This window comes from Eupeodes corollae, chromosome 2, assembly GCF_945859685.1.
Source record: "Eupeodes corollae chromosome 2, idEupCoro1.1, whole genome shotgun sequence".
Lineage (NCBI taxonomy): Eukaryota > Metazoa > Arthropoda > Insecta > Diptera > Syrphidae > Eupeodes > Eupeodes corollae.
Genome location: NC_079148.1, coordinates 135,447,344 through 135,461,050, shown reverse-complemented (window position 1 = coordinate 135,461,050; position 13,707 = coordinate 135,447,344). Strand labels below are relative to the sequence as shown.

Here is a 13,707-nt window from a genome sequence, read left to right as displayed (position 1 = left end):
TAATTTTGTTTCTATGTTTGGATAAATCCATCCATCATGGATCTAATTTCATGACCTAAGTAATTTGGTAGTCATCGCCAGTTAGACCGCCAGTTACTATGCATAACATAGTTATCACCTGTGTGATTATCTTCAAAGTCAAATTATTGTAAATGGTAAAAGTCGTGAGAATGTTTAACAAATAAACATAAACATCTTTACAATCGATACACATTCCCTCATAAAATATGAATGTTAATTTCGATTGCCAAACCGACCGAGACCAAGACCATGAAGAAGTGATGTTTTGATGATGATATCGCATGTTTTGCCTTTTTTTTATTTTATATCTTTTCAACAAAATACATTCACGAACCTATTTTCTCAAATAAAAATTGTTGTCTATTGTTCAATATAATGTGAAGTATTTTTTTTTCTTTCATTCTTCAATTCTATTTTTTTTATTTTTATTATTTGCCAAACGTAAATGTTTATTCAACCAAAATTTCTTTTACAGTCCAGTTGTTTATTGTGCAGAAAGATACTTTAGTACATTTTGTTTGCTAATTTTATGCACTACTTAATTTTTATACTTTCGGTTGTTAGATGAAGTCTTGATGTTGTTATATGAGTCATTTTAACAATAAATTGAGCTAAGTAAAAGTATACAAAGAAAAAGTTACAGCAAAAGTAAATTCACAATGTTAAAAAATGTAACTCTTACTTTTGTGGGAAGAAAAAAAAAACAAATGGAAAAATTTCACTTTAAAAATAAAGTGATTTAAAAATGCCAAAGAAGAAGATAATAATTTCTTCTCTATAAAAATGTGTCTAAGTATTTACTTAATGGTTGGATTTTGTCTCTCAAGCTGTTTCTGTTTCTAAATGGGAATCAATTAAAAAATTAAAAAAACAAAAAATGTGATATAACCTTAAAATTTTATCGGTTGGCTGCACGACATTGTTATAAATTATTACTTAATCATCATGTTAAAGTTTCAATTTGCTGAGATGTGCTAAAAGTATGTTTTTGAATTTATGAATTAAATTATAGAAAGCATTAAGCCAGTAACACGAGGTAGAAGTAAAATATTGAATTCTTGACACTTAATTCCATTATTTTAAAAATTAATGTAATTTACTTCCTTCCTTTTTTATTACATTTTAACTTGATTTATTGGACTTGGATTGGTTTGTAGCAAAAAAATCACAGGGATTAACATCAAAATAAGTTCTACGAGAAGGAAGAACCCAGAAAAATGGGGGTTGCCTTGAGCTTGTGCATCCATCCATTTAATTTATTAGGTTATTCTAAGTAGACCGGCCCTACTAAGTGAAATGATCAATGGCTTGAAATTCTTCACAAAGCATTTTTCGTATTTTTTTAAATCATCTAAAAATGTGAAGATTTTTAAACCAATTTAAATGTTAAACTCTGGAAACTAAAGGGTGATTTTTTAGTTTAATAATTATTATTATCTTTTTGGCAGCACTGGTTTCAACAACTGACGCACGTTTCGTGTTTTGTTTCACTGTTAAACATCTTCAGTTTGGTCTATAATTTTATAGCCTTTTCACACCAAACCTAAAACCAGGTTTTCGGCAAAATGTTTTAGAAAACCTGAAAATCGTTCACACCGAAAATGTACACGTTTTCATTTGACATTTAAATTTGTTTAATAACCGCTGTCAAATCATAGCATCAACAACAATAAAAACTAATTTTATTTAAAACATTTTCTTCTTCTTTCACAACAAATTTAATCCAAAATACTGAGCTTGTGGCTATTGCTTCTGTTTGCCAAATGCGCCTTCAGAATCGCCATATATTGTGGCCGCCCGAGCAACTTATAGGCGGGATTGAGAAGATTCTGAACGATTTCGTGTAGGTTCTTATGATGGCCGGAGCAGAAACGGTCAATTCCTAGTTCCAGATTCGTACCAAAATCACACTCATCCAAAGCGATCACTGAAGCTGTTATGCTGGGCTGCAATTTCTCCATGAATATCTCATTGGTTTCTTTCTTTAAGGATTCGCTTGGCTTGTCCACAGGACTGAGGATCTGGAAGACGTTTCCCACATTGTGGAATGTTTCCTTCACAAATGAACTTATCGCCTTTCTCATATCTCCCAAACCCTTGTAAATGAATGGAGTTACCGGAAAGTCTTTTTCTAGGTAGTAAGCTAAGCGTCGAACAATTTGTGGCGATGAGTTCGAAGACGCATCCCTTGGTAACGTCATTACGAACTATGAGAAAGTCTTCCTCGTCCTTGGGGTCGTCAGTTACCATAGTGAATTCCGGTTCCTCGCTTAACAAAAAGCGTTTGAAACTCTAGAGGATCATAAAAGAACTGCCAGTTTACCAAAAAGTACCCGTGGCATGATGGTTAGTGCGTTGGATTGTCATGCAAGGGGTCTTGGGTTCAATCCCTGCCTGTGCCACCTTAATTTAAAAAATTAATTTTCGCGGGTACTACCTCTTGCGAGGAATTGACAAATCCTTCAAGAGTAATTCTTGTCATGAAAAAGTGCTTTCTCAAACTAGCCGTTCGGATTCGGCCTAAAATTGTAGGTCCCTTCCATTCCTGACAACAGTACTCGCACACAGGCTTTATTAAAGCTCATGTCTATACAGACAAACCCGTTCAATTGACACATTAGAAGACAACTCTGAAGCATTAATTCATGAGATACCGCTCGAAATTTTGGAAAGAGTATGCCAAAATTGAGGCGTATTCGATTTCATCCCATCTTTAGAATCTTAATGAAAAATTAAGATAAGATTCCAAAATTTGTTTTAAATTTCTATTAATTCAATATTTTAATGATCAGTAAAATTATGTTTGGATAAAGCGTTCTCTAATAAGGACTTGACAACTTACTTAATCGGAGAATCTATATTGGTTTAAATTGTCCATTGGTTTCAATTTATAAGTCAACTTGATCTTGTATGGGTGTAAGATCCTTAAGAAAAGAATACCATTATGTGGTCTGAGCGATGCCCAATTGACTGATTTAGATCATTTCGATATTTCGACCAACCCCTTGTCTCACTGATACGGCAATTAGTTGAAACCGTTCCTTTGTCAAATAACACAATATCAATTACGAATAAAAGTCAGTAATTTGCGCTGCAAATGGATGGATCAACGGAGGTTGAAAGGTTGGCTATTTTAATAGTATTTGTGCGCTACCAATAAGCAAATTGATAAAGGATGCACCAGTAGCCATTACTTTCTACACCGTCATGCACTCGCAATAAAAAAAATACCGGGGTTCCTTAAAAAATGTCTTGGACAAAAGCGTGAAAATAATTAACTTTATTAAATCATGACCAAAGAATACAAGGCTTTTTAAAGTATTGTGTGATGGCATGGGTAGTACGCATACGTCTTTACTTCTTCACGCAGAAGTAATGTGGCTTTCTCGCGGAAAAATACTGAAGCGGCTTTTCAAAATAAGCCGTGGTCTTTTTCAACTAATTGGAGTAGCAAACTTTATGGGGAGACACCTCGATCTCATATTCTGATCTGATTGCGATAACTGTGTTGTCTCCCCGAGCCCTCACCTTCTCAAAACCTTGGATCGCTATCATCCACCCCTTAATCTCTGCTTCCCCATTGAATTTGAAAACAACTTTTTTGAAATGGAAAATTACTGTTATGATTTTCGAAGGGCTGATTTCTCCAAACTTAACAATCTCCTTAGCTCCGTCGACTTTGAATTAAGATCCCTCCACCTAACAGTTGAGTCCCTTACAAATTGGTTTTATTTGATACTTTCGTACTGTATTGAAAAATCAGTACCGTTCTCTCGTAGAAAAGATTTCACCTCTGTTCCCCCTTGGTACAACAGAGAGCTCCGTAGCCTAAGAAATACCCGTAACAAGCTTTAGAAGATCTTTTTACAGTCCAAATCTGATACTGATCACAACAACTATCTTCTCGCCTATAATTCTTTCTCTGAATTAAGGGAATCCCTTATAACCAATACTCTCTCTTTCCCAAGGTGTATTTCCTCATATATGGAAAGATTCATTTATATTTCCCATTCATAAACAAGGCAATAAAACTGAAATTAACAATTATAGACCTATTGCTAAATTTTCATGCATTCCAAAATTTTTGAGAGCTTAGTTTATGATTCAGTTTATTTCCATTGCAAGCCTTTATTCTCCCCCGCTCAACATGGTTTTCTTAAAGGTAGATCCACTACGACTAACTTAATTGAATTTATATCCAAAGTTTTGTCAGCCCTTGAAAATGGCAAAGAAGTTGATGTTGTATACACTGATTACAGCAAAGCCTTTGATAAAATATCCCATAACATAATTTATCTCAAACTAAGAGCTCTAGGCTTTCCATCTATATTTATAAACCGGATTAGCTCCTATCTTGCGAATATAACTTATAGAGTCCTTTTCCGTAACTCAGTCTCCAGTCCGATACATGCAACTTCTGGAGTCCCACAAGGTAGTCACCTTGGCCCCTTCTCTTCGTCTAATCTGTTAACGATGTCTGTCTTAAATTAAAAAACTCAGATATCTTAATGTTTGCGGATGATTAGAAAATTTTTAAGATTATCTCTACTCCATCTGATTCCTTTCTTTTACAAAATGATCTTATATCTTTTTTGTTTGGTGCATGCATAATTTCCTAGAGTTAATGTTTTACGGGTTATATCTTTAAGGCTTTTTATGGATTGCTGAGCAAAGGCATACATCTTAAACATGACACCATAGAAAAAACAACTGAAAGCCATCAATCAAAAAACTTCCGAGGCCAATTATTGTAAAAACCTTTTCGAAAAATCACGAAACTTTTCTTAAAAAACTGATTTTCACTTTTTGGAGTGAATTTAGAAAGTCTAAATGCGTTATTAAAGCAATCCCATTTTAAAAATGAGGTAGTTTTTAATTGTCAAATGTCAAAATATGACAGCTTCAATAATGACAGCTGCCCAAATAGAAGCCTGTTATTGGAAAATTATTTAGAAGACTTTATTACCCGTTTACAAGAAGATTAAAGTATTGTATGCTACGATAAGATTTTTCAAAATATCACATAGATTCTTCGTCTTCTTACCACTTCTATTATTTTCGGTCGATAACTCTCAATTAAGTTAACAAACTAAACTGAAACTCAACGAATAACTAATTTCAATATCTATAAAATATTATAGTACTATAAAATTTAAATTCATGCCAAATTAGACATTGACAACACCCTGTGTATTTCCCATCTAAACTATAAAAAAAACTACTACCACACCGTAGTGTAATATCTCCTAAACTCATATATAAATAGCCTTGAAATTTATAGCCCAATAAATTGTATTTTATTTGCCTACCGCAAAACTTCCAATAAAACACATCAACTAACAATATACAGTGAGTGCATCAAGTTCCAATTATATGGCAACAAAATTGTGAACAACATTTGTTGTGGTTTATTTTTTGTATCTTAAGCAAATTCGTCTCGTTTTTCTTTTTCTCTCAAAAGGGCTTGAATTTTAATTTATAACCATTCATTTTATATCAACCACAGAGTCCATTCTTTTCAGATCATTGCCACTATTATCAAAATTAACAAATTAGAAAAAATAAAACATTCACAAAAAAAAGAGAAACATTAAGCTTAAAACATAATGACAAGATTTAAATGCTAAATACTATCCCACTACATTTTTTACAGTGTGAGAAGTGAGTGAACTAAAAACTAGGTGGTTTTCCACATTTGTTAGATATTATCAAACTCAACGAGAACGACCAGATGCAAGACGAGTTGTATAAGAAATCATTAAAAAAAAAACACCATACCCGGTCTACTTAAAAATAACCTCGAAAAACCATATCAGACGCTCTCTCGCTAGAAATCGCTCACTTCGCGTTGCGTCGCTCCGTTGCCGACCCTCACCCGTATGTGTGTAAAAAAAAAACTTAATTTATACTTAACTTTAAAAAAAATTATCAAAACCAGCATAAACATTAAACACGTGCGTATTAAACTATAAAAGTTGCCTCGAGCTCTACTTGCCTGTCCTCAATAATTGCTATTTGCGCCATGTAAAAAGAGAGTATTGCTAGGTGTGGACGTTCTTTGGTCTGATTTGACTTTTTATCAGTCAACTTGACAGTTTACAAGAAAGTGATTATTGAATGATAAAAAGAAGTATAAGAAAACCTTATGGCTGAAACACATACACGCTTCAGCTTCGGCTTCGCCTGACGTTTACGAGTTCAACGTTTCGTTTGACAATTGTAAGGAAAAGAACGTAATCTAACGTAATGTGACTCCAAACGGAAGCTCTAGTTCAATTATCGGAACATTTGCTTTGTCTGACAGCTCAACAGCTGTGAAAAAATGTCAAATAAAATATTTGCTCTTTGGAGGGATGAAATAATAGAAATGTCATTCAAAGCAACCTCAAAGCAGGCCTATCGTAACGCAGACGAAGCCAAAGCTGAAGCGTGTTTGTGATTCAGCCATTATACATACGTTTACATATTCAATGGAAATCCATACGCAACACTAAAGTTGTATCGAAAAGCAACAATATTATATTCGCCAGTGCAATGTAATATGTGGACAGCTGTCAGTTTTAACTGTAAACTATCATCTGTCAAATGTGTTTTTGTTATGGTTGCCAGTTTGTTTGTTTTGGAACACGATTTTTTTTATAAAAATCAAAGACTTGCTGTAAGAAGTTATCAAAAATGGTTCCTTAAAAAAAACCCAACATGCATCTGTAGTCAATATTCCACAAAACAGTTCTGAATTCAATCGAAAAATACAGAGAGTAACAAAATGTGTGTCTTTTTTAAAGTCTTTTTCGTAAACAAGTTAATTGTCAAACTTAAGTTGCGCAGCCAGCTGTTTGCCAAAAAAAAAACATCAAATTTCAACTTGTGTTGTGGTAGTAAAAAGCTTCCAACACCATCACTGTCTCTCTGTCTTCAGTCTCTTCAAATAATCCCAAAGAGAAGAACCATCTATCGCTTAAGTCTTTTTCTGTTTTTATTTATTTGTATTTTATTTTTCTGATAAAAATTGTGTTATTTATTTGAACAAAAAAAAAAGAAAAAATATAAATAAAACCAATCGAAGGTCAAACGAGTGATTATTAAAATAAAAATTAAATTAATTGCTGTTTATGCTTCAATAATTTTTGAAGAAGTATCTATAAAAAGTAACGATTGATATGGCATTGTGATTATTAGAAGGTACATGTAAATTTTCAATACTCCTATCTAAGTGAGATCTTGTGTGGTGTGTAAATAATGAATAAAAATGTCGCAGTAGAAATTTCCTTGAAATACCAAATTTAATACAAAGTTCGAAAATATGTTGGTTTTTTCTTAAAGATTACAAAATTTGTATTTGCTACGAAAGAAATTGGAAAAACAGATGTGCGTAGTTGTTGTTGTTATTGACTTTTGATGTTATTTTGTGTATAACCGATGTCAACAAATATTAAATACATATACACTTCACGTCACTTGATTGTGGTTCATAGTATTTTTTTTTTAATTATTGAAGTTAAAGTGTTTTTCGACAAATAAATGAAGCATAATGTTAGATTTGTCATTGGTAAACCAATGTTGGCAATCGTAAAAAATAATTTTGACAGCTGTCATTTAAGTTTTATTTGAAAAGTTAAAAGTACAAATTTGTGTTTTTATAATAATCAACAACAATATTCCAAAAATATTCAGCTTTGGCAGTAAGTTTTCTAAAATATTGTACGAATGAGGATCATTAACCATATCAGTGACTGCAACTGATGCTGGTTGTACTGGTGAATATTGACGGGAACAAAAAAAGGTCAGTTCGGAATAAATTCATGTTAAATTTTTTAAATGCTGTTAGTTTGATTTTGACAAAATGCTGACAGAAAATTCTATTGACAGATTTGTGGGAGTTTTTAGTTATTTAAGGTAAAATGACGAACAAAGCTTCACTTAATGGGTTTCCAAGTAAGAGGTTTTTAGTTTCATGCTTAGTATTTTTTGAAAAATAGCGTTTTTGACGATAAATCGATGTAATGGGTCCGATATGTCGATTTGAACATTTTGACATTTCTCGAGGTTTCAAGGGCCCTAGCGTCGAAATTAAAGATTTTTGGAAATATGTCTGTGCGTGTGTGTGTACGTATGTATGTCTGTACGTTCGCAACGTTTTTTTCGTCGTTTATAGCTCAAGAACCAGAAGAGATATCGACTTCAAATAAATGTTGTTATGCAGGTAATAGTGAAGAAAGATGCAGAAAGGGCTGTCCAAAAAATTACGTGGGTGGATTTTTTAACCATAGCAGTTTAAAAAAAACGTAAACATTTTGGTTAATCCTAAATATCTTATGAACCAGAAACTTGAATTAAATTTTATGTAATAGATTGTAACGTAATACCAAATAAGTATATTTTTTGAAAATAATCCAATTAACGGTTTATTTATAAAAAAAAAAAACTAAAAAAAAAATTTGTCACCTTTAAAATTTTACGAATACAAAATGATTTTATCTGCAAAATAATTTTGTGCAACGAAAAATAACGTTTTTAATATCTGGTAAGATTTTGAGAAAAATCGAATTGACAGTTTTCTTACAAAAAATAAAAACCTAAAAAAACATTACTTAAAGTTGGTAAAAATTGAATTTCGACTCAAACATTTTTTCAAAAATTTAATATTACAGTCTGTTACATAAGAGCGTGCCCACTGTTACATTTACATAGGTAAAAAATATCAGATTCATGCTTTGTTGTAAAAAGTCAACTGTCTGTCAAATTTGGTCTTCAATTGATCAGCTAAATCGCTTGTAGAAGCTTAAGACTTCTGATTTTAAGAAGTTGAGTATTTTAGAGCTACCTGAAAAGTGGGTGTCTAATTACACATTAAGAGATTCTTCATCTGTGATAGTCCACGTGCCTGCTTCTGTCTTTAAAGCACTGGGTATTGTTGGACTTTTTGAGACAATTTTCCTGAGTCTTGAGGCTTCTGAAGTATTTTCTATTTTACCACAAAAGTTTCTCCAAGAAGACCTCTTGCTCCTTTAATTCTTTTTTATATTGCTTTAGAGCTTGTTTGTATAAGTCCCAGTCAGAAGGAGATCTAGTGTACTTAGATCTATTGAAGAGTTTGTGACAGCTCTTTCTGAATGGTTCTAGTTCTTTACGTCACCAATGAGGTTTCATTTTACCCTTTAAAATGGTTACAGGGCATGAAGTTCGCATTGATTCATTAAAGGCTTCGGTGAGATGAGTCACGGAAAGGCCTAGTTCATCTTTACTGGAGGAGCTTTTAAGAAGGTTATGATTAAGCAGCTGTGCCAATACCTCCCTATATCGCTCCCAGTTTGTATTACGGTGATTGCGAAAATCCGTAGATATACTTGTATTTGCCACATCTTTGAGCTCAAACAGAATGTATCTGGTGGTCAGAGAAGCAATTCTCTTTTGAGACATGTCAGTTTGAAATCAGATTATGGATCGAGTCAGAGGTAAGTGTAATATCAAGTACCTCTTCCCTATTCTTGGTTACAAAAGTGGGTTCATTACCAATATTACTTATGAGTAGGTTAGTGCTTAGTAAGTAATCAAATAAGAACTCATCTCTCATTTCTATTAGAGCTACCTCATACCTTGTGATGGGCGTTAGCGTCCGAACCAATTAGAAGACCAACTTTTTTCGATTGCGCGTCCGCAATTGCCTTCCTCAAGGTGTCTCCTGTAATTGGGCTGTCGTGGCCAAGATAAGAGGATATGAGCCAGTAGGTGGTGGTTGTTAAGACAGCGGTGGTGGTGTCCTTGTCGCTGTAATTGGGGAGTAAAAATACGTTTAAGTCATTCTTTACTAACATGCATGACCTTGGTTCATCTTCCTCCGATGCATACAATAGTTTATAGCCAGGAGTCCTGAGGCCTCTGATGATGGAGCTTGAGACCCACGGCTCTTGTATCAAGACGTTCCTATGCAATCGGAGTACCAGGTTGTTTGCGGCCATGATGGCGTGATGGAGATTAATCTGTACTAATCGCAGCATTGCTACTTTTAGTCAGATCAATCTCCACCACTGTTTTGTTGTCGTTTTCATGCTCTGAGGAGGACTGAAGTAGGTCTTCCTCACTCAGAGTGATGCCTAAGGTGGCGTCTTCAATATCCATGTCGGAGTTGCTGTCGACTATAGTTTTAGCCTCCATGCGGATGGCTTTACTTTTGTAAAGCCATTCGCCTGCTTTCAGTTTTGTCAATTTGGGACTTTTAATTTTTCTGTTCCGACAAGAACTTGTTGAAGAGACTTGATGAATTGAAAATAAAACCATTAAAAGTACTGAATCGCGTAAAAATGTCATGCGATGAATTTCGTCAGACAAAATATCCGAAGAAATTATTGACGTAGCTTGCGAAAAGACAATATGCTTCATCACTGAGGCTGATTTTTGATAAAAATCCAGATCGTTTTGATTAGTTTCAAAGACTTAATAAGCGAAGATACGATAATGATTTTGATCTTGACCAATTGGCTAAATTCGGTTGTGATAACCGAACTCTAAAAGCCTTAAAAACTAAATCTTAATATAATCTGAATACGATAAAAATTCGACCAGTTTTGAAGCTCGACTAATGATCGACCAATTTGAGTTTTCGTCAATATTACTTGTTGAGCTACGCCGACGCTCACAGCTCAAATTCTTCAAGTTGCTAACTTTTTCCAAATCCCAAGAACTCAAACTAATCCATAAGCTGTTTCATTATTGCCAACTGAAATCCCTGTCAGTGCTACTTAAAGTTTTTTTCACGGGTACTGCCTCTTGCGAGGAACTGACAAATCTTCCAAGAGTAATTCCTGTCATGAAAACTGCTTTCTCAAATTAGCCGTTTGGATTCGGCTTAAAAATGTAGCTCTCCTCCATCCCTGACAATAGTACTCAGGAATGGTTGAGAGTTGTAAGTCACTAGACCCTAATTCTCAACAGATTGTTGCGCCACCTATTTTATTTATTTCGAATGCGATGTTGAGATGTGTTTACTTTTTTTTTTTAATTTTGTAGTTTTTACCTGTTAAGGGCCTTGCACATGAGAGCGAACAACAAATGGACGGACAAACGTGATTTTGCACATTTTAAAAAGTCAATTTCAAACAAAAACACATTTAAATTATAAGAAACCAATTGGCAATAATTTTGGGATAATAAAATTTGCATTTTGCTGTCTAAAACAAGAAAATTTTGTAAAATCAATTTGGAAGTAACGATTTGCAGTGTGGTTTCTACTAACTGTCAAACTCTATTCGCGTTCCACATACCATCCACACTGCAACGAATAAATTGTTCGCACGCAACTTAACCACAAAATTGTACCACTCTTGTTCTGTTTTTATTGCGAAAGGTCATGGCTGATGAAAGTATGGAGGCAAAACTGACAATTCGTCGCTATCTGCGAATAGAAATAAAGCTCATGTGAAAGAAAAGTCAAAATATAAGAACATCCACAGTTCGAAGCTCATGTGCAAAAATGTCAAATGATGACAGTTTCAAAAATCACATCTGCTCAAACAGCAGTCCCAAAATACCACCTTGTTGAAAAAACCTTTAATAACTTTCGAACTGTCAAGTGTCAATAATTACATTTGAAGATATCAACAAACGTCAAATGACAAAAATGTCCGATTTTGACGTATAACTTTTCAAAAGTGACTCAAATTTGTTATAACAATCCATGGATTTCATTAAGTTTTTAATGTGTAGCTAATGTGTAAACATTAAACAAGTTAATATTCCAACGTGGCGATATATGTCGTTGTCGCTATCAATAATATTATTAATTAATAACAATAAACAGCTTTTTTTGTCGATCACTCTTTTCTTCTTATTTATCAAAACAGCTTTTGATTTTGTTTACGTGAGCTTAGTGGGGGCTGGTCGCGCGTGATCTTCACATATTTACATTCAACATTTACCTACTTGGTGTTTTCTCGGAATGTTCTTTTATCTTTCTTCTTATTTTTTATCGTTGTTTTTCTGTTTCTCTTTATTAATAAACAAAAATCGAGAAAAAGAATTTTTGAGTGTATTTATTTCTTTTTGAGAAATTTCTAACCAAAATTTGATAATTTGTTTCTCTCGTTGCCCACTAGATGTCAATTCGAGTAAAAAATCATATCTAGTATTGTTGTGGATGTTCTTTCAAACAGTTTACCCTTTTCTTGTTGTTTTCAAACTTCAAGTTGTCCGCGTGCGTCATCGTCATCGTCGTCGACGTGTCGAGTTCGATCAAGCCAAGGAAAAAAATATAAATAAATAAAATTCATGTTTTTATTATTATTTTTTGTGGTGTTATCACAATCAGCCGTTTTTTATTTATAAATATTTTCAAGTGTGTAATAAATTTTTGTTTGGGAATTTCAAATTAACGATATCGTTTTATGATTTGTATTGAATTTTTATTTTGTCGAGTGTAAAAAATACGTACCTGACACGATACTTAATAATAAATCGAATTAAATTTTATTCAAATAAAATAAAAATTGAAACGAGTTTTTCCAAATAAAAAGAAAACAGGAATCCCCATAAAAAGAATGTGGATTGTTTTAATGTATCTCTACGCCACATATAGAGGTCACTGACTGATTTAATTCAACCAACCGAAAAGCAGTAATGTTAATGTTTTCGATACACAAGTAGGTAGGTGTAATTTTTGAAAGCTTTTGATATTAATTTTTAAAATTTTACTGTGTAACCAAGTGTTTTGGATTAAATATTTTATAGGTTGATGTTTTTTGTGTCTAAATCATCTGTCAAATTATTGATAACAGAATTGAAAAAGGTTTTTAATTGAAATTGTATGTAACACAATTAAAAATGAAGGGTAAACTTATGTTGTTCTTGTTCCCCACAAAGATTGACGTTTGTTTGCTGTCGTTGTTTTGACAGCTGTGAAAACAAAAATCAGGTGATGAACACAAAAATCCAATTGTTTCATTCTTGATTTACTCTCTATTATTATTGTCACCAACATTAACGGCTGAAAACTATAAGGATTTTTTTTTTAAATATTGTAGGTTAAAAACAAGTCGGTAATCGAAGCAATATTTCCATTTTTTTGTAGCTATTCTTTATTTGCATAGAGTTAATAAAATACGTGAATAGTTAACATTTTTTTGTTTAAATATATTTTGTGTTTTGAGAATTGTATATACAAAAAAACAACAATTATTTTGAATAATTTCAAAAATTTCATTAAAATACAATATTTTGAAAAGGGTTGGGTTCGATATTCTAGTTTTTATACTCGCGTTCCTTAAAATCCCATTTTTTTAAATCCTACTTTTTATAATCCTGATTTTTTTATAGTCCCGCTCTCTTCAATCCCATTTCTTATAACACCGTTTTTTATAATGCCCTTTTTGACTATCCCGATTTTGCAATCATTGCCAGTTGTTTAGTTTTAAAAAATCGCGTGATATTATTCATTTTTAAAATTAATTTTTTTATAACCTTTAACAAATATAAGATATCAAAAAATAATAATATAAAATGAAGTATAATTCTTTTAAAACAAAACAAAAAACAAACTAAAATCAATTAATAAAGTAAACTGTTTTCAAAAATACTGTTTTCACAATTATTTTAGTTGAACTGAAGTTTTGTATAGGAACGAAATCGACTTTTTTTTTTAATATTTTTTGATCATGATGAAAATGAAAGCCAGAACGACAATTTCTTCCAACT

The 13,707-nt window shown here is 32.7% G+C and overlaps 1 protein-coding gene across 6 annotated transcripts in view; it reads left to right on the top strand.

Moving 5' to 3' along the window:
• Positions 1–13,707, top strand: part of LOC129946703 (PAN2-PAN3 deadenylation complex subunit PAN3) — a 122,702-nt gene that overhangs the window by 65,153 nt on the left and 43,842 nt on the right. The window contains exon 1 of one of the 6 annotated variants that reach the window (XM_056056979.1): positions 11,983–12,660. The exons of 4 other annotated variants lie outside the window; for them this stretch is intronic. The gene's annotated coding sequence lies outside the window, so the exon portion shown is untranslated. Of the gene's footprint in view, positions 1–11,982; positions 12,661–13,707 lie in introns of those variants that run through there. One more of the 6 variants, XM_056056982.1, reaches the window with a different exon arrangement.